The sequence below is a fragment of the Neoarius graeffei genome, chromosome 7, assembly GCF_027579695.1.
Source record: "Neoarius graeffei isolate fNeoGra1 chromosome 7, fNeoGra1.pri, whole genome shotgun sequence".
Lineage (NCBI taxonomy): Eukaryota > Metazoa > Chordata > Actinopteri > Siluriformes > Ariidae > Neoarius > Neoarius graeffei.
Genome location: NC_083575.1, coordinates 67,242,267 through 67,264,719, shown reverse-complemented (window position 1 = coordinate 67,264,719; position 22,453 = coordinate 67,242,267). Strand labels below are relative to the sequence as shown.

At 40.7% G+C, this 22,453-nt stretch overlaps 1 protein-coding gene across 4 annotated transcripts in view; it reads right to left on the bottom strand.

Annotated features, from left to right (window-relative positions):
* Window positions 1-22,453, bottom strand: part of ndst2a (N-deacetylase/N-sulfotransferase (heparan glucosaminyl) 2a) — a 346,042-nt gene that overhangs the window by 244,944 nt on the left and 78,645 nt on the right. For all 4 annotated transcript variants that reach the window (XM_060926282.1, XM_060926279.1, XM_060926277.1 and 1 more), the window contains one exon: window positions 4,460-4,567. The gene's annotated coding sequence lies outside the window, so the exon portion shown is untranslated. The remainder of the gene's footprint in view (window positions 1-4,459; window positions 4,568-22,453) is intronic.

Genomic DNA, 22,453 nt, shown 5'->3' with positions numbered 1-22,453 from the left:
ACAGTTTATTTACAATATATACACTATATACAATCCAGGGCAAAAAAACAAAAAGTATAATCCAAAGGTTCAAATTCCAAAAAATGAGAAAAGAGGAGGCCAAATGCAAAACGCTCAGAAGATCCAAAAAGGTAGTATAAAGTCCAAAGAAAAGAAAAGGCAAAATGCTCAGCAGATCCAAAAGGGTAAAACAAATCCAAAGAAAACAAAATACCAAAAAAAATACAAGAGCATAAGCAAGGTACACAGGAAAGAGGAAACAAACCATAGGTAGCACAAAGACTCCGTGACTAGGGACCAAACTGAGGGAGTATATATACACAAAACTAAAATGGGAAACAGGTGACACTAATTAGGACAAACAGGCAATCAACACAAAACACAGGAACAGTGGCGGCCTCTAGAGGCCAAAACAAACAAGACAAGATAAGGAAATAACTGCAGCCTCTAGAGGCCAAAACAGTCCCAGTCCGAACAAGAACTAAATACATTTAGTTGTGCATACTATTAATTAACTTAAAGCAGAGATCATTAACAGAATCAACAGATTAAGTTTTCAAGACTGTTTATTTTTAGTCTTTTGAATTTGTAATTATTTGTATCTGTACATGCACAACCCCACCAGCTCTGCTGATCAACTTAACGTGTTTAAATAAAGTTCTTCATTCATTCATTTTGGGTTTGCGCATATATATATATACATACATATATATATATATATATATATATATATATATATATATATATATATACACATACATACACACACACACACACACACGTACAGTATATACATACATATTACGCATATAGTTTGGGGGGAATCCTATTACTGAAATATGACCAGCAAGCCTAGAGTGTTAAGCATGCAGTCAGCGTCAATTCTGTACCGCTTTTGAGGATAGAAACTTTTTTTTTTTGCAGCATGATGGCTTTAGCCTACTTTATTTAAAAAAAAAAAAAAAAAAGCGCCTTACTCACTCAAGCTATAAAAGCACTAGCTCACAGAAGCTGGAAGCTTTCAGCTGACATGTAAACCTGAAACATGTACAGACTTTATATTTCTATACATAGTTTTCACTGACGTCACAGCATTCCGGGGAACGCCCTCCAGCCGCCATCTTGTGGGGCAAACAAAACGGACCATCGCCATTACCGGCTACGTTATCTCGGACAAATTTATGAAGTTATATAGTCAGTTTTCTAAAATAAAGATCAATGTCAGCAAAATCAAGCAAACAGAAGTATATAGATACATTAGACGACATCTCACGACAACGGTATGCAGCCAAACTGGCCTTGATTGGGGGAATTGACCCCTACGAAGTGGACAAAGATGCATTTTCAAGTGACTGTGCAGGGCTGCCAAAGCCTGAAACTGCCAAAGCCTGAAACTGACTTCATCAAACTTTAAAGGCTGTCGGATATATACAACGTTAAATATTCTAGCATTAAATAGACTGTTGAATGTTACGCATTGGGATGCAAACAGCGTGCCTTTTGGCGGATGCCGCCTTTTTCACGGCTGCGCAGATCCGATTTTTTTTTTTTTTGGGGGGGGGGGGGGGGGGGGGGGGGTTGGAGTGTCTGATTATAATTTCAAAGTAAATTCTGTATTAAAATTACTAAATAAGCAAATCCGTTACAGTCCATGAAACAGGAAGTATAAGGATGAAAAAAACACAGTTTAAATCGGGAAGCTGCGCACATTTGCGCAGTCCTGCACACCGCTCGGGCTGCACAAATGTGCGCAGCTTTCCGATTTAAACCGTTTTTTTTTTTCTCATCCTTATACAACCCTGATTCCAAAAAAGTTGGGACAAAGTACAAATTGGAAATAAAAATGGAATGCAATAATTTACAAATCTCAAAAACTGATATTGTATTCACAATAGAACATAGACAACACATCAAATGTCGAAAGTGAGACATTTTGAAATTTCATGCCAAATATTGGCTCATTTGAAATTTCATGACAGCAACACATCTCAAAAAAGTTGGGACAGGGGCAATAAGAGGCTGGAAAAGTTAAAAGGTACAAAAAAGGAACAGCTGGAGAACCAAATTGCAACTCATTAGGTTAATTGGCAATAGGTCATTAACATGACTGGGTATAAAAAGAGCATCTTGGAGTGGCAGCGGCTCTCAGAAGTAAAGATGGGAAGAGGATCACCAATCCCCCCAATTCTGCGCCGACAAATAGTGAAGCAATATCAGAAAGGAGTTCGACAGTGTAAAATTGCCAAGAGTTTGAACATATCATCTACAGTGCATATCATCATCAAAAGATTCAGAGAATCTGGAAGAATCTCTGTGCCTAAGGGTCAAGGCCGGAAAGCCATACTGGGTGCCCATGATCTTCGGGCCCTTAGACGGCACTGCATCACATACAGGCATGCTTCTGTATTGGAAATCACAAAATGGGCTCAGGAATATTTCCAGAGAACATTATCTGTGAACACAATTCACCGTGCCATCCGCCGTTGCCAGCTAAAACTCTATAGTTCAAAGAAGAAGCCGTATCTAAACACGATCCAGAAGCGCAGACGTCTTCTCTGGGTCAAGGCTCATTTAAAATGGACTGTGGCAAAGTGGAAAACTGTTCTGTGGTCAGACGAATCAAAATGTGAAGTTCTTTATGGAAATCAGGGACGCCGTGTCATTCGGACGAAAGAGGAGAAGGACGACCCGAGTCGTTATCAGCGCTCAGTTCAGAAGCCTGCATCTCTGATGGTATGGGGTTGCATTAGTGCGTGTGGCATGGGCAGCTTACACATCTGGAAAGACACCATCAATGCTGAAAGGTATATCCAGGTTCTAGAGCAACATATGCTCCCATCCAGATGACGTCTCTTTCAGGGAAGATCTTGCATTTTCCAACATGACAATGTCAAACCACATACTGCATCAATTACAGCATCATGGCTGCGTAGAAGAAGGGTCCGGGTACTGAACTGGCCAGCCTGCAGTCCAGATCTTTCACCCATAGAAAACATTTGGCGCATCATAAAACAGAAGATACGACAAAAAAGCCCTAAGACAGTTGAGCAACTAGAATCCTACATTAGACAAGAATGGGTTAACATTCCTATCCCTAAACTTGAGCAACTTGTCTCCTCAGTCCCCAGACGTTTACAGACTGTTGTAAAGAGAAAAGGGGATGTCTCACAGTGGTAAACATGGCCTTGTCCCAACTTTGAGATGTGTTGTTATGAAATTTAAAAAAAAAAAAAAAAAAATCACCTAATTTTTCTCTTTAAATGATACATTTTCTCAGTTTCAACATTTGATATGTCATCTATGTTCTATTCTGAATAAAATATGGAATTTTGAAACTTCCACATCATTGCATTCTGTTTTTAATTTACAATTTGTACTTTTTCCCAACTTTTTTGGAATCGGGGTTGTACTTCCTATGTTTCATGGACTGTAACGGATTTGCTTATTTAGTAATTTTAATACATAATTTACTTTGAAATTATAATCAGGCACTCCAACGCCCCCCCTAAAAAAATAAATAAATAAAAACAAAATCAGATCTGCGCAATTCAGCCGTGAAAAAGGCGGCATCTGCCAAAAGGCGCGCTGTTTGCATCCCTGCATACAGAATAGACCCAAAATGTTTTTCAAAAATGACCCTTGCGTGAGTGAAGTGACAAGTAGAAATGTGACAAACGAGCGATATTAAGTGTACATTACAATGTAAACGTACACTCAGCGGTTCCAGTTAGGCATTCTCCAGAGATTGTTTACATGATGTTTTGGTTTCCAAAAACAAACTTAAACACAATTGATTGTTTATTTAAACAACTTACCACTTATAAAACGATCGGAGCAGACTTTGCCGTGTTTGGAAGGCTGATAATCCTTGCGGTTGATTCTCACAAGCCATAGATTTCTCCTTTGTATGCTGAGTTTCTTTGTTTGCTCGCCTTCGTGCTCCCGTACAGTGGGAATTCCATAAAAGCTCCGCTTGATGTCATCATCTGACCTATTACGACAGCCGTGAATACAACAGGTGTGCACCATTGCTAGCTTTAAATAGCCTGCTTGGGTTCTTTTGAAGACTTTGTACTCGCGCGTTACAATGTGTGCTCAGTGACCCGTACGGTAAGCTTGACCCACAAGATGTCCGCCACTAGGGAATCCCCGACTCTGTGACGTCATGTGCAAACTATGTAGGTATACTACACTCTCGCATGCAACTGCACATGTAATGCAGAGAAGGATAATGCTGGATACTTTGCATTCCCCCCACCTCACATGATAAAGGATGTAATCACAGTCACAGAGCAACTTATTACAGAGAACGCATGTATCCTGACAACAACTACTCATACGTGCACACTGTGCATACGATGAAGATTCAACAATAATAATAAAATCAAAAGGTCTGTACTAAGCACCTGCCCCTCACACACAAATGACCAAGCATGCCAGACAATTTCAGATTACATACCTGAGTAGTGCAGAACCCCAATAAACCTTTCAGAGACCAGCCAAGACGGTGTGTGCAGTGCAGTTGAAAGGCTTTGTTAGAAGCTGAATCACAGTTGTATTCCGCATCCTGTTGAGAGCAAAAAGGTGGAAGGAAGAAGGAAAAAAGTGATTCAGAAGCTGGAACACACAAATTTTACTAAGCTTTCTCTGAGGCCGAGCTGTGTTTTTGATAGATTGAATTTTATTTATTACATTCAAGTTCCAAAAGTTTGAAATTTAACACACTACACAATTTCCTGGGCTGAAATATTTTTTTCACTTTTGCATGTCTTTCAACCACAAAGTTCTAGCATTTTAAAAATCTGCTTACTCCCAAAAGTGAAGAAAATTGCATTTCGAGATTCCATTTCAAGTCCACTGAAAGACATCTCCTCTACCTCGACATATATAATCTAATTTGCTTATGGAAAAACAACATTAGTGCCAAATTCTAAAGAATGATAAGTTTACCATGGGAAAGGAGTTCTCGTTTAGATTATCAGCATCAGTCTCTGTCGCATCCCCGAGCGAAAAGTCACCCGTAGCATTTAAACAGGAGTCTCGCACTAGTTCAGTCAGTTCTGAAATGTTCATTTTGCTCTGGTACTTCGCTATCCAACAATTTAAATCATTCCTTGCATGAGAAATGCACACTTGGCGAGCAAGGTTTAAGACATCTTTAGTTTGACTAATCATTCTTAGCAGTGCATTAAACATGATCTTTACAGCTAAGGCAAGGTTAAAAAGTAGTCCAAATAAACACTTTCATATTTATGTTTTCTTAAAGTAAAGTGAGAAATTACTGTATTTTTGGGGTAGAAAAACTAAATGTCAAAACTGGTCTTTTTTTGGCTGTTTTGCAGAATTTAGCCATTTAGTCAAGTGACACAGGTTTTCACGTTTTCCCAGAATCCACAAGAAACAATGAAATTCTTGTGCTACAATGGTATGCCGGCACGGTGAAAAAAGTGCATACAAACAGACAGCATTCACCCAATTCTGATTGGATTAATTCATTGGGGGTGCTATAAATTATTATTTTTTTTAAAACATTCTCAGTGAGAAAAAACTCACACCCAGACAACAATAAAAACTAAAACAGGAGGAGTGAGTTGGTGGGTTGTATTTTCTACAAAAGTCATTAGATATTTAAAGGAACAGTCCACCGTACTTCCATAATGAAATATGCTCTTATCTGAATTGAGACGAGCTGCTCCGTACCTCTCCGAGCTTTGCGCGACCTCCCAGTCAGTCAGACGCAGTCAGACGCGCTGTCACTCCTGTTAGCAATGTAGCTAGGCTCAGTATGGCCAATGGTATTTTTTGGGGCTGTAGTTAGATGCGACCAAACTCTTCCGCGTTTTTCCTGTTTACATAGGTTTATATGACCAGTGATATGAAACAAGTTCAGTTACACAAATTGAAACGTAGCGATTTTCTATGCTATGGAAAGTCCGCACTATAATGACAGGCGTACTAACACCTTCTGCGCGCTTCGGCAGCGCATTGATATCTGAGCTCCGTATCAATGCGCTGCCGAAGCGCGCAGAAGGTGTTAGTACGCCTGTCATTATAGTGCGGACTTTCCATAGCATAGAAAATCGCTACGTTTCAATTTGTGTAACTGAACTTGTTTCATATCACTGGTCATATAAACCTATGTAAACAGGAAAAACGCGGAAGAGTTTGGTCACATCTAACTACAGCCCCAAAAAAATACCATTGGCCATGCTGAGCCTAGCTACATTGCTAACAGGAGTGACAGCGCGTCTGACTGCGTCTGACTGACTGGGAGGTCGCGCAAAGCTCGGAGAGGTACGGAGCAGCTCGTCTCAATTCAGATAAGAGCATATTTCATTATGGAAGTACGGTGGACTGTTCCTTTAAGGAACCAGCAGCGATACAGCTAGTCATTATTTATAGAAAACTAAAAGCTGATGATCTTGTGTATGTGTGAATATAAAAGTAAAAAGGCATGTCACAATATATACTGTGACAAAATAGTGATGCTTATGACTCTTCGAATTGACAATTAAAAAAAAAAAAAAAATCACTAAAATCAGGCTGCATAAATCTCGTAGTTTTTCCTAGATGTAATTGCATTTTTGAGACAGCAGATTTCACCCTCGGCAGAAGGAACACAGCTCTAATACCATTTGGAGGGGGTCTTCAAGGTGGGAAAGAGCTGTTGTGCAGTAATACAAAAAGATTGAAGAAATCAAAAAAATTTTTTACATACCTCTGAAAGCGAAAGAAAATCGAAGCAAATGGAGGTAGTAAAACGTTCAGAAAAGTTGATTAAAAGCTAGACTGCCTTTCAGATTTTTCAACTGTAGGTCATAAGAATTTTCCCGACACCCAATTATTTTTGTTTAGTGGAACAAAAGCTACTGAAATCAAATCACAGACTTCCAGTTTTATTTGTTTTTTTTTTTTTAATAAATAGAACAATTAATGAATTTAGAGCCACGTGGCCCTAAATTCACTGCTATGTTTTCCTGCTTCACCATGACCCAATTCAAGATACTACATCATGCGGTGGGCTTTCCCTGTTCATGCAAGGCATTGTGGGATACAAATTTGAAAACAGGAGAGAAAAATGGAGGACGCAAGCGTACGAATCAAACATGAAAGACTGACTACAGTAAGTGAGAAGAAAAAGACGTTATGTTGCGAAGGAAAGGAAATGCAGGCCCAAACTAATAAATATCGGCAGTCAGCGAGCACCTCGGTGTGATCAGCTGTTCATTTCGCGACAGAATAGAATAGAATGCCTTTATTGTCACTATACACATGTACAATGAGATTAAAGCATCTCCAATATCAGTGCAAACAGCGTGTAGAGAGGGAGAGAGAGAGGGGAAGGGGGGAAGGGAAAAGAGAGAAAGAAAAAAAAGAGGGGGGTAAGGTGCACAGTCTGAGGTGTATGTGTTGTGTTACACATTATGGAGTGAGGTATTGCACATATAAAAGTATTGCACAGTGACAGTCACATTGGAAATTATTGCACGAGAGAGTCACATAAGATAAAAATATTACACATTATGAATTATTGCAAGGTAAGGTAAGGTGCACAGACTTGGTGTATGTGCTGTGCGTAAGATGCACAGTCCTGAGGTGCATGTGTTGTGTGTAAGGTGCACAGTCCTGAGGTGCATGTGTTGCGTTTCACATTTTGGAGTGTGGTATTGCATATTATAAAAAGTATTGCATAGAGAGTCACCTTATAAAGTACTGCACATTTATAAATTAGTAAAATAAAATAGACTATAAAGTCAGAGCATATCCGAATTCAGGGCGGTTATGGCTTTTGGAAAGAAGCTGTTTTTTAATCGATTTGTCTTTGCCCTGATGCACCTGTAGCGCCTCCCTGAGAGCAACAGATCGAACAGATCAAAGCCAGGGTGGGAGCTGTCCTTGATAATGTTCTTAGCTCTGCTAAGGCAGCAGGAGGTGTAAATGTCCATCAGGGAGGGGAGAGGGCAGCCAATGATCCTCTGTGCTGCCTTTACTACCCTCTGGAGCCTCTCCCTGTTTACAGCAGTGCAGCTGCCATACCATACTGTAATACAGTACGTCAGTATGCTCTCAATGGATGAGCGGTAGAAGGTCAGCAGCAGGTTGGAGCTTAACAGACAGAACGATGGAACTGTCAGTGCATCGTCAAAGGTAAATCTGTAGATGGCAGTAATGCAACACTGTGGATGCCAGCTGCCGTAAAACCCAAAAGAAGAAGAAAGTAAACCTGCACATGCACACACGGACTTCCTCTGTCTGACTGACTGTGTGAAGCAAGCGATTTCATGCACATTATTTGCTCGGGAATCCACTCAACTTAAATAATTTCCCAGCCACAGAATGGCCTGATATTTTGTGAGCTATTACAGAAATAAACATACATCACAATGACCAAATTTCAGAGGGAACTAAATTTCACCGATTTTATGAAACCAAAAGGCAGCCTCACTTTAAGAAAAAGGCCTATTAATAAACTACTTCCGTTTTTCATTAAATGAATATTTTAGTTAGACCATTTTCCTCCAACCTTCACAAATGTGGGAAAATAAATGCTGTTAAGAATTTTTTTTAATTTAAACAAAAGGAATATTTAAGTTGATGAACGTTGCATTTTTTCCTACATTTACATAAAAAACGTCTACATAAATTCTTCTATATTTAATTCCCCCCCCCAAAAAAAAAAAAAAAAATTGTGGGGAAAATTAAATCATGAACCTAATACTGGGACTCAAATTGAGAGAATCGTTACATGCCTGTAAAGTAAATGTCATAAAGTGTGTCTTAAAGTAAATGTCATGTCATATCTGTCGCTACCACTACAACGGCTTCTTTAAAATCAGCCTGCAGGGCTTTTTGTCCTTCCTTTTCCTGAAATTGCTTTCCCAGGTAGCATGTGTAAAGTTTACCATCCAGAACAAGTATATGGTTGAGTGCCTCTTCGAAAACATCCCTTTTTCATTTTAACAACTTGTCAAGTGTTTCATATCTAAGGGAGAGGCACGGTTATGCATGCTACGAGACGGCAAGCAGCATCAGTCAAGCATTGTCTCCCCCTCCCAAACCCCAGGTGACATCTACATAGAAAATCATGGACGTGCATCCAAACGGGACTAAAAATACTCAAGTTTGATGGAAAACGGTGGCTAATTCAGCCTGTAATTTTCTCAGAGGAGAAAGACAAATGACATGGCGATGGAAATAAAATCACCTGTAAAACAGGAAAATCACCCCAGGACCCCATGCAAATTTAACCCCCTCTGGGTCAGGCTAGACAAGACAGATAACAAGAGATTACAAAAAGTGGGAGAAAAAGTATGACACAAGTCAATGTTTACAGTGCAAATTGAGTAATACAATTTAAGTTTTTTGAAAGCCTCACAAATAGTGTAGTCGTGTACTGCTAATAAGGACAAAACATCAGGGGCACACACTAACACCCTTCAAGGCTTTGCTTCAGGTAGTGTTTACATTAGACCGTATCAGCGGATCATCAGATTAACGTTTTTAAAACGATTCGCGTGCACACAGCAACGCCAATACATGATTCGCGTGCACACAGCAACGCCAATACACGGATACGCTAATCACATGACTAATTAGACGGCACGCAAGTTGAAATGTGTCAGTGCGGCTCAGCGCTTCCTCCTCAGCGGCTGCGCTCCAAATCACTCCGCCCTGAACAGCGAGTGCCCTCTGGAGGGTGCACACTCCGGCCCTGCGCAGCTTACAGAGCGCGCGAGTGAAGCGCACGAGCAGTGATTCGGGACTGAGCCGCTGAGTGCATATCGGGCATGCGCAAGTCACTCACCACTTGCAAGTGGAAGGATGGCAAGCCTAAAGACAATCACAACTACACAATGGGCAGTATTTGCATCTTACCATGAACAACATTAAGAATGACAAAGCAAAGCATTATATTCATACTAGGGCTGCACAATATATTGAAAAAGTATCGATATCGCGATATCATAGTTTGCGATACACATACCGCAAAAATTACTTAAATTTCGATAAAAGGCACATTTTTCTGTGCCGTCCAATCACATTTGAATGTCAACAAGTGCCGCGGGATAACTCCGCCCCCTATTGCAAAACAAGTAAAAGCCTCGTGGTGATGGCGGAAGGTGGGAGCAGTAGCAAGTGTGGTGAGACAAACTTGTGTGAGAAGGAACTGGTTTCCCAAAAAAAAAAAAAAATGCACGTCTGCTATTTGGAAGTACTTTGGATTCAAGAGGGATGACATACTGCAAACTCCGGTACTTTGCAAGACGTGTAAAACAGTGGTGGGGCGGCTCACTGGGACAAACACTGCTGTACAGAAGCATAAAAACATAAAACCGCACTCTCTCTCTCGCACACACAACCGCTCTTACTCTCTCTTTCTCACACACACACACACACACACACACACACACACACACACACACACACCACTGCTCTCTCACCCGCATGTGTTATTAACAGATTGTGTTTGAGTTTATGGTGAATCTGTGTCGCTCATCTTCATCTCCCGGGAGCCGCTGAAATTGCCATTTTGAATGCTTTATGTTAATGTAATGTAGTTTTCAGTTTTTTGTTTACTTCAACTTAAGACATTTTCTGCTGCGCTCACAAAAATTAAGAGATTTAAAGATGATTGATGGACACCATTGCAGGTGTAGCCATGTTTTTCCAATAAAAAATAATGTTGGAATGGAAGCGATGCATTGGGTGTTTTTTTTTTTTTTTTAAATGCTAGATACAGGGCAGAACGGCGAGTAGAGGTAAGAAAAACATTATATATTTAATTATCGTGATACATATCGACATCGAGATATTCAGTCATGTTATCGAATATCGCATATTTTTCTGATATCGTGCAGCCCTAATTCATACTTTTATACTCTTTAATGAAAAACAAAAAGGTGATACAAGGTGGAAACAATAGCAGGAAGTGAAGTCCGCGCCGTTTTTCAGCAGTCGCATCACATGACCAACGTGGCATGAACAACGCCAGCGAATCAGGAAGGTGGATGTCACAGTGACGTTGTCCAATGACGACGTCAGCTAGAGCTCAGCACTGCGTTTCCTCGTATCTCAATGTTTACACAGCACCGGATCAGATACGAACTGGGTTGAATACGTGGGCCCTGGCGGATTCAAGTTGTTCCGCCTGTGGAGTCGTTTCCCGGCGTTTTAATGTGCACGGACAGTGCATCCGCGACAAAAACGATACGGATACGGTCTAATGTATACACCACCTCAGTCACCTTTACAAGGACACCAATCTACTTAACTCTCCCTTATAGATTTCTGCCTTTTCTCCATGTGAAAAAACACACACACACCACTGCTCTGTGAGAGACAGAAAGAATGCGAGGGCACCTACCAGGTGCCCTGAATCTCAAAAAGCAAGTTATGTACCATAAAGGAGCAGAAGTGTTGGTGTAAATAAAAAATAAAAAAAGAACAGCACTCCCTAATCACCGACTCAGGCTCTCGCCTGTCTACAAACACACAAATTCAAATTAGGTGTGCTTCACTTCTATAGGAGCCCAGTAAATCCCATTTGTTTACATGAGAGCTAATTAAGTGCTTTGAGGACAAAAGTGCCAAGAGCATTTTCCCAAGAGAGCACAGCGAACACTATGCTGGTGAGAAACAGTCTAAGCATGCAAGAATTTCCAATGTGCAGCAAGTATTACTAAATTGCTGCTAAAATAGCTGTATGTGGGGGCAAAGACCAGAGAGAAAAAAACAAACAAACAGATCGAGTGATCAGTCGAGTAATGCAATCTTCTCATTCCAGTTCTGCTGTAGGATTTGCATAGTAACAGTAATGGTGCAAATTACATGCCGAAAGGAAGTGAAGCAAATGCCGGCAGGTCTATAATAAAATACAAGCCCAGAGGACTCAAAAGTAGCCGGTCGATGGCGGCAAATCGCCGTCTGTAGTAGGATTTGCCACTGCGGCCCATTTTTCACCGAGTAACAAGAAATTTTTTCTACATCTGTACAAAACTGAGCAGCGTGCGATTTGAAACCAAGTTTTATTCAACTAAATAATGGCCAAATACTAACACGCCCGTAGGAAGTGGAGGCAGCCATTATGCTGCAACCAAGATGTAATCTGATTGGCTGACAAGGTGTTGACAGGTGTTTCATGTACTGTGTTTGAGCCACGCTACCACATGGCTAGAAATGATGACTAAGAAGCGGAGTGGCACGTTCGATGCCTGGTTTTCAAAAAGGCTTTGAGCCACGGCTAAGTCTAACTTCAGCCATCACTATGATGGAGTGAAAATACCTGGCGGTGCAGATTTAAGGAGGCGTGCACCCAGCACACATGCCCCCAAAAAATTTTAGTATTGCAGATACTGAGATGTGCCTGCTGTTTTTATTCAATTAATAAGGTTTTTTAAAAATAAAATTTGTGGGATTGAGCTGAAGAGTTTATGATAAATTTATATTTAATAGTAGGTCCTATAGGTTTTTTCGCTCATAACACGAATGCAGTGAAAAGCGAGCTGGGCGAGTCCTGTTGGATTTGAACAGGGCATGGAAACTTTGTGCATCGACATAACAGTGTAGGAAATAAGGCTGGACATCGACCGGTAATTTTCACATTTGTCCATCTGTATTTCAAAAGCATCAAACCGGCTGGTCCATGAAAAATGGTAAAGATATGGGTCTAATCTACTTCTAATTTTCTTCCAAATGTTACACTGGGTGAATACATCATGTCGTAACACGGCCTGTGATTGGCCGATCACAGACGCTCTCAATGACGAGTCGCCTCTCATCAGCGAGTAGGAGTGCATTCTGGCCTGACACCACGCAACACTTATCAGCTGGCTAGGTTTACCACTAATGTTAAAAGAAAATAGACGACTACAGATTTTGGACCCTGACCTTTTTTTTTTTTTTCTTCTTCTCCCCATTGTATTTTAACCCTCTGGGGTAGCTTCTCCAGAGAAGCTCAGCAGGTTTAGAATGAGTCGGTCATGTATTTAGATAAATATCTTCCTACAAGCATGATAAACATACTGAAACTTGATACTTTCCTATGTGCCCATTGCCAATTATTTTTTTTAAATTCTCTAAATTAGATGAAACACAAAACTTGTCCCCTTACTCAGGTCACACGAGTTGGAGCACTGAGCTCCCACTTCCGCAAATCATAAAAGACTATTTCCCATGGTAACGGCATGATACTCACTTTCACACTTTCGGTTTCGATTGGTTTCTCTTTCGCGGTGTTTTCTTCTATTTTCTAAGTCCTAGTCCAGCAGATTTTAGTCCGTATGCCAAATGATATTACCGTGTCTAGTTTTGAGTCATTTTAAAAGTTTTGTTCCAAAGTTACTTGGAATCTTGGACTCAAAATTTTAACTCTATGATGAATAGTTTTATAAGTTACTAAATTTCTTAGACTTATTATAAATAGTATAAAAATGGTCACTCTTCACAATGTTTGAGTGTTATCGTACCTATATACGAGTACCAGTAAGTTGTAACCAACTGGAACGTCCTTGACCCCCCCAATACATTTTTCTAGACATGGAGCTGACCGGTGTGTGCTACTGTTTTCTTGGGTAGAACTTTAAGCAGGTTTTTCTTGAAACTTCTGACATTTTCTTGTAAATTATCTTCAATTTGTCATCTAATTAGCAACTAATGTCTAGTGTAATTTGGCCTTTGAAGATCACAAACATACGCCTGGAAATAGCTGAGAAGCCATCTCCAAGACATCTAAAGCCCTTCAGCTTAGGGCCCCGGACCCCCAGTCGCATTGATCCAGGCCTTTGGCCCGTCATTCAGAAAGGCTGAAATTTGGATGGACAGATAACATTTCAGACTTTTCTATCCTGTGACAGTCTGCTTAAAAATTCCCCAGGAGCTCAAATTGCAGTTGCTAAAACAATAATAATTTATTGATATAAGGTGTTTTGTGGTCAGTATACTACATTGTAGTGTCATGTGGTAATGAATTATATACGACGATGCAACTTTCATAATTACAACCAGTTGTAATTATGTTCTATGCATATACCTGCAACTCTGACAATATCATTTTCAGTGACTAATAAAATGGTTTTGAAAGTTCCTAGTTTTAAAACAACATTTTGATACAGTAATTGTCTTTCACAGATTTCATTTACAACATGTCTCCGACAGCTCAAAATGCATCTCTGGACATTTAAAAACTGCAGAGTTTCCAGGGGACTCTGGCGGCCCTCCGGCCTTACTGGGTTGACCCCACCCCCTTCCCATTTGCCTGGATCCACCCCGAATACGTCTGTATATGGGACCATGTATAAATGCTGAGCGAGCAGGCAAGCTCGCTATCCCATTATTGTATATGGCCTGTTTTGGGTCAAACCCACCCACTCGCATTGACACTTTACATTTTGACTTGCAATGGAATGCAATGTATCCTTGAAGGGGAGTCACATATCAAAGACTTGACCTCTATCATGCAATTAATGTTAACAGTAATCGTTAAAATAAATATTTGATTTTGTACAGTTGCTGTTGCAAGAACTGCCACTCATTGTCAGATGAATATAGATTCACTTAACATAGTACAATGCCAAATGAAAATACTGTGATAGATATATTTTTTCCCAAAATATATGAAAAACCTTTTAAACTCAACCTCCTTCATATAAAGAGAATAGCCTATAGATCAATAAATATGGACCTACTTTGAGTTCATCTGAAGTGAACAGACTTGTGCAAAAGGCAACAGAGCAGTTCCTTTCAAAAAAAAAAGGCTAAAGGGGAAGATGGAACATGTAAACAACCTGAATCAAGTTCAGTACCTGACATCATTACAGGTCACTGTTATAGAAGATTTAGGATTCGATCAATACTCAGATTGTTCAGAAATTGAAAAATGAATCAAAGAAATTTGACTGCACAAAACATTTTTGATGTTTACAAAATCAAATTATTGTAACTGTTACTTGATTTTGTAAACATCAAATATATAATTCATTACTATATGGCAGTTCTATTAAAATTCTCAGTATTTGATTACCAAATCACGTCAGACTCTATTTTGCTGTTTACAATAAGTTGGAAATTCCTCCCCAAATGCCTTGAAACTGTCTCAGATAACCCCACTTTTCCATTTTTCTCGCCCATGGTTCACAGTGAAGGGCTTCAGCCTTTTTTAAATTGTACCCTCCTATTCTCTGCCTCGTACCCTTTTATTCCCCTAAACTTTGAGGCCACTGCAAGCCCATCATTACACTACTGAGAATGTGCCCTTTTGAAGTAATGAAACGATCCAAGAGCTACCTCCTTCTCTACAGTCATGTTTGACAGCCATGTAGAACAAAATGCTAATTACATACCTGAGACCGACGGTTACTCTCGTGTGGTATGGAAACAAATCAACACTTACCATTTCTAATGAAGAACTGCTAGCAGTTTAATAATCAACTGTAGAGGTGTTTATTTCTATTGTTTAAAATTCAACTGGTAAATCAACAGTCAACGCAGAGTCTTTGTGATTACAGGAAGAAAGAAAAAAAGAAAAAGAAAGAAAATACACACCAGTAGGAATTTAAACTACAAACCATGTTATAAGCTTTAGAGATCAACAGATGACAAATTGGCTTTAATTCTAGGCATCTATCTGCTGGCACAAGGAAGACGACACTGTACTGGCCACCAGGGCGGCATGGTGGTGTAGTGGTTAGCAGAGTCATCTCACAGGAAGAAGGTTCTGGGTTTGAGCCCATCAGCCGATGGGGGACTTTCTGCGTGGAGTTTGCATGTTCTTTCTGGGTCTGCATGGGTTTCCTCCGGTTTCCCCCACAGTTCAAAGACATACGACAGGCCTTAGGCTGAGCAAGACACCCAACCCCAACTACTCCCTGGGCACTGTTAGCATGGCTGCCCACTGCTCTGGGTATGTCTAGCCTCAAAGCCAGGCACTGCACGATCAAGACATGCAGGCAGAAATATTTTAGCAAGTTAGGCCCGTTCAGGCACACCTATGGTCGGATTCTTTAAGCACAAAAATTGAGCAAATACATTATAAAAACCAAAAACGTATTAACCAGCATCCTCGCCTCCCCGTGATCATTTTGTTTTTTTTCCTTCCCGATTTCTAACGGCACGTGGCGGGCGGCACGGTGGTGTAGTGGTTAGTGCTGTCACCTCACAGCAAGAAGGTCCGGGTTCGAGCCCCGTGGCCAGCGAGGGCCTTTCTGTGCGGAGTTTGCATGTTCTCCGTGTCCGCGTGGGTTTCCTCCGGGTGCTCCGATATCCCCCACAGTCCAAAGACATGCAGGTTAGGTTAACTGGTGACTCTGAATTAACCGTAGGTGTGAATGTGAGTGTGAATGGTTGTCTGTGTCTATGTGTCAGCCCTGTGATGACCTGGCGACTTGTCCAGGGTGTACCCCGCCTTTCACCCGTAGTCAGCTGGGATAGGCTCCAGCTTGCCTGCGACCCTGTAGAACAGGATAAAGCGGCTAGAGATAATGAGATGAGATTTGCAACGGCAATTCTGATCGGCTCAGTTCAGGCACACGTGCACATTTGTGTGCATGTTCTTAAAGTGCATATCACAGGTAAATTCAGGAGCAAGATCAATGTAATTCTATTTTATATTAAACTTTGGTCAAATATCTGTCATTTTGCATTTTGTGCAATTTTTTTTTTTTACCTTGTGCAATCCCATTAAAATTCAATTGAAATCGAGCCATTTGAGGCGAATTGCTGCACCTCTGAAAAAACCTGGCATTTGGATTTCCCGGCAAATATTGATTTTCGTGATGTCGCGTGCGGAACACCTCCTTCTGAACCCCAAGTCAGCGCTGGTTTGTTTATGAGAAAATGACCTGGTGGTTTTCTGCAAATTTCTTCAACATTATCATGTAATTATTAAAATGGTTAACAGATGTATCGTAGGAGGGTGTAGCAACACCAATCTTGATGGGATTAGTACTTATCGTTTCCCAAAAGACCGGACAATGAGAGAGAAATGGGAGCACTTGGTCTACACAGGCTGTGCACTGAAACTGTGCAAGCTCTCGCAGCCTGCTGGTGCTTCTGCAGGTAACATCACGAATCTGCCTTCAGACTCCCTTGGGATTTTTCCAGACCAGTTTTATTTTAATTTTTTTCTACTGTAGACAGATGGCCTTGTGCAAAATTACCCTTCTGGATGAGTGTGTAAAAGGACATTCTTTCATATAAAAAAACGAAATTGGTCCAGGATATGCACTTTAAAGTGGTGCATATAGTGTTTACCATCCCCCTATCAAGTAGCATCTGTGACCAGGGATTCTCAGCCATCAAAACAATCAAGTGACTGAAGATTGCACACACAGAGATGAGATAAGATAAAAAGTACACTTTATTGTCCCCAAAGGGGAAATTCATCTTGGGCTCCAGTCACTGCATCACAGACAGAGATACACATTTGTGGGTAATTATATGGATCTGTGATGCCTGCTGGAAGAGAAGAGCAGGGAGGATTGGAAATTGAGCGACAGTTATTTGTTTACGCCCAATACCAAAACTTGTAGCATCCTAGCAACCATCGCAAAGACGAGGATAAAAAGCCCAGAAACTCCCATTTACCTGGGCAAAAACGATACAGGCTTTATCTTGTAATGCCCTGATCCCCAGATCTTTAACCCAGCCACATATAAAAAGTTGTACTCCTCTATGCTCTTCCAGGTTTTCATCTGTTTGCCCGTGTAGAACGATGTCTAAAGCATCAAGTAGTTTGAGATGTCAGGGAACTAAAGGGATGGATAATTTTCCAACTCAATGAATTAATAATTATTTAAAAAACACGATAAGTTGATCAGCAGAGCTGGTGGGGTTGTGCATGTACAGATACAAGTAATTACAAAGACTAAAAATATACACAATCTTAAAAAAAAAAAAAGTAATCCGTTGATTATCTGTTAATTATCTTCACATAATAATATGCATAACTATTGCCTTTGTATTTAGTTCTGGCACATCCATACAGTTTTAAAGTGCTGATGACACGTTTTTGACATCTTTGGCAAATGTTTTATAACATAAAAAGTAATTCCCAATGATCCATATATTAATTCACGAAGGCGCCTATTTTACAAGTTATGATAAAAAACGCGGCTATTTGGGCAAATTTGACGGGGCTGCAGCACCCAGGAGACGAAAGAGGAGCTATATGACGTCAGCGAAAGAACCTTCCTCCTCACTTACCAGTTTGTTGTTGATGAGAGGTGTTCAGTTTATCATTATTATTAGACATTTTATTTTTATATATATTTTTTTTTATGCCTTCGCGTTGTGTTGCCAGCTTTTGCTCCAAAACCCACAAGGATGGGGTAAGTTTATTCAAGTTTCCCAGAGATCCCGAGCTGCATGCGAAGTGGGTGAAGCAAGTCAGGCGCACTCGTGACAAGTGGGAGCCCTCACCAACATCCGTCCTGTGCTCTGAACACTTCGATTTGGATTGTTTTGACACCCTTCCCAGCTTAAAGGAATCTCTTGGGTGTTCAGTTCAGCACAAATGTGTGTTACTACCATCAGCAGTGCCTACACAGTGTTGCCAGATTGGGAGGTTTCCCGCCCAGTTGGGCGGTTTCAAGTGCATTTTGGTGGGTTTTGAACATATTTTGGGCTGGAAAACGTCAGCAGTATCTGTTGCCAGATACTGCTGAAGTTTTCCAGCCCAAAATATGTTGCCAGATACTGCTGAAGTTTTCCAGCCCAAAATATGTTCAAAACCCACCAAAATGCACTTGAAACCGCCCAACTGGGCGGGAATCCTCCCAATCTGGCAACACTGCCAGTATTCCGGAGGGGGTCTACTAGTAGCTATGCCGGATCCAAAAGACAGTCCTCCTGTCAGAACATGTGTTGTGAAACGACATAAGATAAAGGTACGTAGAGCTATAGATTCTACATGATGATCATAAATGTAATCAAAGTCGGCGTGATATCAGTCATGTATTTGCTTGTGAAAGCTTGCGGCTTTCATGTAACTGCCGCCTAGCAACGAGAGGCAAAGGGTAAAGAGGGTAGGCTATCAGATTCTATTCGGAAGAGATCAACACAATTCTAGACTCCCAGAAGAGGAAGAGCTAGCACTAGAGAGTTCACTGGCGTTTTCATGCGCCATTTCCATTGAGTAGAACCAGAGTAGAACAGCCAGTGAACCGCAGCGTGTTCTTCCGCTGACGTCACAACATGGCCGCGAGCCACGGACCCAGTTTTCTTGCGCTGTGCAATTAAAAGTTGGATATTCGCGTAACAGCTTCTTTTCACATAATAACAGAAATCTAACATGTTTGCCATGTTGTATAGTTTATTTAAGAAATTGCATAGAGTCATGTTCGTGTCATCAGCCCTTTAAATACAATACCTACAATCTAAAAATATGTTTTTATTGCATTTATTTAAATTTCCATCTGTAACAGGGAGTGATGTTGCATCCCATTAATACACTTTAAAATAGATTATTAGATTCTAATCAAATAGATGAGCCAAAATAATTGGGGATCTTTTTTTTTTTAATGGGCCCCAACTCTGTATAAGTATGAATAGGTGGGCCTTAAAGCAGAAAAGGTTGAGAACCCTGGATCTTGATGCATGTAATGCAGAAAGGGCAGTCCACCTATGGTGGACGGAAGGACAGCATGAACTGCGCCCACAATTTGCAGAGGCTGCACAGGAAGCTGATGTAGAGGAGGACGACAGGTTGTTTAATTTCCTCCTAAATGCAATGGCAAACTGAATAAGACAGCACTGCAGTTCAGACTACTGTTTCATAATGTTTTTAGCTTTATAACTCATCTTTGCAATATCGCTAGTCATTGTTACAGGCAAAACAAAGTGTGCTTTGTGTCCTAAACTCTATATAAAAAGACACATTATGTACTACGCAAGTCTTACATATATGATATTGGTTTACATTCCATGTTTTCAGGGCTCGTCTTGTTCTGTTGCAGAAATAAAATGTTTTTATAAAAGTTTTTGATTTTTTTTTTTTTAAATGTACTTTTGTCTAATTAACTCAATTACACCCCTAGAAAACATATCAGTATTGCCTTGAACTGTGTATGCTAAAATTTTGAGGCAATTAAAGGTCAAAAGTTAACGTTGAGACCTGCATGTGTGAGGTCATTGCTGATGTGTTCACTGCTTCGGATGGGTTAAATGCAGAGAGGAATTTCGCAAGTGTACGTGTGATGAATAAAGTTGTTTTTCTAAATAGAGATGGGAATCAAGAACTAGTTCCGACTGAGAACTGGTTACAAATGGTCTAATCCATCAGAATCGTATGCCGATGTGATTATCAAGACCTTATGTCAATGCCGGCATGTTTTTCTGACAGTTGCGCATTGCAAAACCTCCGACGTCATGACGTCAAGCTCTGCATCCACACTACTGGAAATTTGCAACAAGGAGTCATGGCAGAGAAGAAGCAGCAGTCCAAAGTGTGGCTTGATTTCATGAAGATGACAAAACAAAATCTACTTTCACTCATTCAGCTCAAAACAAAGCATCACCAGCTAAATTTGTCCAGTTGAAATTCGTTATAGCAACGATGTCCAGTGATTTCTATACCTACCATCGTTGATTGGGGCGTTAGCAGACGCCATATTTCCAAGGTCGTGATGTACGCTCGTAAGGTGAACCGGAACTACATCTATAGCACAATAGAAACTGGGCGTGTTGGTTGTCAATTTACTCCTGACGGGCCTCGTACCTTTCGGCAAATACCGAGTGGTTTATATGATGTGCCCTAGTGGTTCTCGTTTGACTCGCCAGGTGGCTGCCAAGCAGGTAGGGTTGGGCGCGAGAAATAGTTTGTTTATCGTGGTCATAAACAGTTGAAGGGTCGCAGTGTTTTTACAGGGTCAGTCGGGTAACCGGAAACACACATTTTGTTTGGCCTTAGGCTATTTAAGGACTGTGCCCATGCAAGGACAATGAGAAGTATTACACCGCATCTAGGAAAGCATAAAAAACCGAAAAATAAATTTCTCCATTCGGAAAACAGGAGGAGATTTTCAAGAGTTTTGTCAAATATCCAGATTTCCAGGTAAATCCAGAAGGACTTTCATCTATATATTCTACAAATGGACAGCCCCATCAATAACATCATCCTTGTAGATCTGTAACTCCGAGCCAAGTCACAGCTGCACTGCGTTCTGGGACGTGGAGTCCACAGTTTGCTGTTTCTACTATTTCTACACTGAATTTCTCATGAATATGATCAACCTGAACTTTATTTTAAAAAAAAAAAAAAAAAGAGAATAAATAAGTGGCTCTAGGGCGGCACGGTGGTGTAGTGGTTAGCGCTGTCGCCTCACAGCAAGAAGGTCCGGGTTCAAGCCCCGTGGCCGGCGAGGGCCTTTCTGTGTGGAGTTTGCATGTTCTCCCCGTGTCCGCGTGGGTTTCCTCCGGGTGCTCCGGTTTCCCCCACAGTCCAAAGACATGCAGGTTAGGTTAACTGGTGACTCTAAATTGACCGTAGGTGTGAATGAGAGAGTGAATGGTTGTCTGTGTCTATGTGTCAGCCCTGTGATGACCTGGCGACTTGTCCAGGGTGTACCCCGCCTTTCGCCCGTAGTCAGCTGGGATAGGCTCCAGCTTGCCTGCGACCCTGTAGAACAGGATAAAGCAGCTAGAGATAATGAGATGAGAAATAAGTGGCTCTTGTTTTTAGGAGCTCAGAGCAAATCCTGACCGTTATAAATCATGCTTTAAATTTTCCTATTTAAAAAAAAAAAAAAACACACACAACACACTATTGGTACTGTGCCAATAATGTCCCCCATGACGTCAGCGCACCAGACAATGACCAACTTCTCACGGGAATAATGAAAATACAGCACCAACATCACTCATCACAAATATTTCAATATAAACACGTTTCAGGGCGACCTTTTGCTTTAATGCCTTGTGTCTGTATACATGGGCCCTAAAATGTAATCAGACCACACACAGTGGTGCTTGAAAGTTTGTGAACCCTTTAGAATTTTCTATATTTCTGCATAAATATGACCTAAAACATCAGATTTTTCACACAAGTCCTAAAAGTAGATAAAGAGAACCCAGTTAAACAAATGAGAAAAATATTATACTTGGTCATTTATTTATTGAGGAAAATGATCCAATATTACATATCTGAGTGGCAAAAGTATGTGAACCTTGGCTTTCAATATCTGGTGTGACCCCCTTTAAGGCCAATGATTTTCCGTGATCACGGAAAATGGACGGAAATTACGGAATTTTGATAGTGAAACGGATTTTTGACTGCCAAACAATTTTTGGAAGTTTTTTTTTTTAAAGTATATCTGCGCTTGTATTCATTTTTTTAAACGTTGCTCGCGCGTCAAAGTGTAACTGCCGCAGAAGGCTTCTGTGTAACTGCCACTAACGCCCAAGCAGACATGCCTTTCCGGGATCAAGGCAGCTTTGTCGGTGATTGTGATTGGCTTGTGGC